General features: G+C 45.9%; 1 pseudogene; it reads right to left on the minus strand.

Annotated features, from left to right (window-relative positions):
* Window positions 1–106: 106 nt before the first annotated feature.
* LOC110288761 lies at window positions 107–1,297 on the minus strand (annotated as a pseudogene).
* Window positions 1,298–4,113: the final 2,816 nt, after the last annotated feature.

Raw genomic sequence — 4,113 nt, forward strand, 5'->3', positions numbered from 1 at the left:
TATTGTTGGATTCCTGTTCTTAGACACCTGGCAGGAAGGGCGATAGCCTGCTGCATCTATGCAGGTGAGCAGGCAAGTGGTTTCCTTGATAGCAAAGTTGTAGCCATCAACATAGTGGGCTGGCTTCTATTTTTTCCTGCAAACAGAAAGCTAAGTGAGACTTTGGGGGTGAAGGAGACCTCATGCCCCACTGACCATGCACTGAGACACCTCTTAGAAAAACCTACAGCCAATTTGCAATTGCTCATGTATCTGACCAGGACCAGAGAGCCTTGTCCCCAACCTGTTGAGACAAGCTTTGTAAAGAGCCTCAAACCAGCCAGGTGGGAGAAGCCAACTTATGAGACAATATAGTCCCAGTGGGACCGAATGGGGGGGGGAGCTGACAGAGCCCCACATGAGCCCCTGGGCAGCTGGGGCCCAACAAGCAAACTGTCTCCTGTCACATGTTGATGATGACCCTCAATTATCTTCAGCTAAAGGCCGTGCTTTAACATACCTGTTCTAGGGACATGAGGGGGTTCACTTTAATTCTACCGTTGAATGTCCACATGTGGAGTCCACAACGTGGTCTTCAAAGTTCAGAGAACAGGATAACATATGACTTTTTTGGAGCTTAAGTGGTAGGCTTGAAAATTTAGGATAAAAGCCCCAGGCTAGTGAAGTGTGCCAGGTGCCAAATTTTTGTAGCTAGACTTGGAAGGCTGTGTCAGGAAGGCTGAGGGAGGCCTAAATCAGGCAGGTATCTACTGTGGCTTGGCTGAGCTGAGCAGCCAGGGTCAGCTCAGGCAGTCTGAGAGCTCCTTCCTGCCCCATGGTTCTGACATTATCAATCAGGTGTGTCACATTTCTGGATTCTCAGTGAAGCTTCAGTGGTGTGCAGGAGCACAAGCCCTGCCCCTAACCAGACACATAGAGACTCGCCATGAAAGCAGATGCATGTGCCTTGTCTTCCTCTGTCAATGTGCTATCAACACATTGCTTGATTTTTTTTTCAGTATTTTCGAGTATTTCAGGGTCATCTTTTATTGCTTCACGTATTCAACATACTCTTCTGAGGTTTCATTTAAAAATAGAAAAACATCCTCTTTTATAGCTGGGCAGATGCCACAATCTGGAACACAAAGACAAGGTGACCCTCACTTGAAATACCTGCATCAGTATATCCCAGGGGATAGACGGTGTGAGAGCCTGGATAGCTTGCATCCCTGATCTCCACAGTGTAATACACACCTCCCCCTGAAGTCATGAGGAGCAGGGCAGCCCCGAGGATCACCACAGCACCAGCAAGCTTCATGATAATGGTGGCAGGTGTTCCTACACAGCTTGGTCCCCTTCTTTAATTGCCCTGTTTGGAGCAGTGGGCAGGGAGGGGCCTGTGTCTGAGCCTCTCCATGCCCCTCCCAGTACACATGTTGGAACTTCCTGAGGGTATGTGATTTCGACATTGAGAGATATGTATTTTGGCAAGATCCTGGTCAATAACCTATTACAGCTTGTTTGCCTTCTTAGAGATCTTCTTAAGATAAGAAAAATGTCATTTGTCATTTGACAGCCAAAGGGAAATTATGACTGGGGAGAGGATCAAATGGTCTCTCAATCAGACCTCCAGAATAAGACCTGTGTCCTCCTGTCACACTGGGAACCTCAAGAGCCTTACTCACAGTCAGTTAAAAACATGCCAAACTTCAGACCACTGGCCATGTGACCCCTGCCCTGTCTTTGTTCTGCCCCTATTTTCCATATGCTTCATGCTTCCCTTGAACAAGGCTCTTGAACCCATGCTTACCTGTTGTTGCTGGCATCCTTCAATTTGACCTTTTTGTTCTTGGTTGTAGGTTTTTTCTGAGATAGGGTCTCTCTACACAGCCCACACTTCCTAAAGAAGGACAAAAGAGTTGTCAAAAGAACCCTTTCATGAAACCTAAAATGGCAATGCCTGGGGGAGGCAGTGTATCTCCTATCTGAGTGACTGGGCTTAAGCAGTCTGCTTCCAAGGTGTGTGGAGCAGGGGGCCTACCTTCTAGGACCAGGCTGTCCTGGAAATATGTAGATCAGGTTAACCTTGGACTCAAAGAAGTTTTTGTGATTCTCTACCATATGAATAGTGGAATAAAAGGCAAGTACTTTCACTTCTGCCTAAACTTGACTAATTAAACCCATTGTTGAGGTTTTCTGTTTTGTTTGTTTGTTGTTTTAGTTTTTTTTGTTTTTTAAAGAAGATCTTGCCCAGGTTGGACTTGACCTCATAACCTTCCTGAGAAATGAGACTGTGGTCCTGCCTGCCTGCTTAACTATCTGTCTTCTGTCTGTCTGTCTGTCTGTCTGTCTGTCTGTCTGTCTGTCTGTCTGTCTGTGGGTCTGTCTGTCAGTCCATCAGTTTATGTGTATATGTGGTGGATTCAACTTTCTTTGGGACTGGTGGAAATCATTGTCAAAATCAGTTAGCAATGAACAGGTATGGTAATTCTCACCCTTGATCTCAGTATTTTGGAGGAAGAGCCTTCCTATCTTTGAGTTTGAGGACAGTCTGGTCTACAAAAAGAGTTCCAGGCTACCCAAAATTACACAGGAAGACCCTGTTAAAAAACATCATTAGTGTGTTCACTAAGTTCTCTCTTCAAGTGCCTTGTGCTCATTTTCTCATAACTAAGCAAGGATATTTCAATTCTGAGCTACCTGGCCTCCTAATTGGTCACTGCCTGACTATACATTACTGCTCGAGCTATTCTGACTACTGATCAAAAAGCCTTCATGATGGCCATTTTCAATATTCCACAGCTACCATGTAAAAATTACAGTCTAATCTCAGCTTGATTCACAAGCTCATGAAGGCTCAGCATCACACCATCTGTACCAGTGTGTAAAGCTGATCTTTGCAACTACAGAATTCCAGATGACCCTTCAACTACCTCTACCTGGGCCAGTAGGGAAGCATCACTCACTGCACAGGTTCATAAGGAGACTGTTGGGAAGGGTGCTAAGAGGCAAGGCTGTGGTAGGCCCCCTGCTCCACCTACCTTGGACGCAAACTGCTTAAGCCCATTAACTCCTATAGGAGGTACACTGCCCCCCCCCCGGCATTGCCATTTTAGGCTTCATGAAAGGGTTCTTTTGACAGCTCTTTGGTCCTTCTTTAGGGAGTGTGGGCTGAACAAACACCAATGGAGGAGGCAGAAGACAACAGAAAAAAGCCTGAGGCAGACATGTGAAGGCTGAAAAGTCAGCAGGATGAGCTGTGAAATAGGCCAAGAGTCTTACTGCTCTATGGTAGCTGAAGCATTTGATGAGGAAAATGCAGGAGAGATTAGGTAGGGTCATGGAATGAAGAGAGGGCAGAGGCAGACTCTGAGGATGAACACATGGGATCCAGAGGACAGGATAATTAGACCTCAATTGCCAGAAGTGGTCTAAGAATTTGAACAGTCTTTAGAGACTACACTAGGGCCTGGAGTCTCATCATGGAAGGGTGCCAGAAAGGCGCAGCTTCCTGTCCATGCTGCGGAGGATCTGTAGCACAGGTAGGCCTCAGGGTCCCATGCTAGTAAGAGGACTGCTCAGGATAGTATACAACTGCTGCCTCTACCACCTGCTACCTGATGAAGTTAGTCCCTTGCTGCTGTGTATTCAAATACTAAGTACTGAAACCCAGGGAATGGAATCCCCCAAACCTCCAACTACTTGCCAATCTCTTTAACAAATTCTCATATACACCAGATGTGGCTTAGTAAATCAGTTCACCTAAATCTCTGACTATCTAGGAAAATGTGACTGCCAGGCAATGATGGATAAAAGACAGGCATTATGGGCTTTTTTATCTGGGCTGGGTGTCACAGGTAGGGATCATAAGGCAAGAGAAGAGGAGAGAGGAAGAGGAAGAAAATGGAGAAAGGTGAAGGCTGCCATGGGGTCTGATGGCTCAGGACCACATGACCAGGACCTGTGGACCATGAGTACAGGCTGATGGAGCAGAAATAACCATGGGCAACACTTAAACAGCAAGTAACATCTGGCCTATGGATTGTATGCAAGTCAAAATAGTATACAACCTGTCTGATTTAGGTTTACAGCTCATCAAATAATATATAAATCTTTGTGTCTTTTATAGAGGCT

This window comes from Mus caroli, unplaced genomic scaffold (assembly GCF_900094665.2).
Source record: "Mus caroli unplaced genomic scaffold, CAROLI_EIJ_v1.1 scaffold_9768_1, whole genome shotgun sequence".
Classification (NCBI taxonomy): domain Eukaryota; kingdom Metazoa; phylum Chordata; class Mammalia; order Rodentia; family Muridae; genus Mus; species Mus caroli.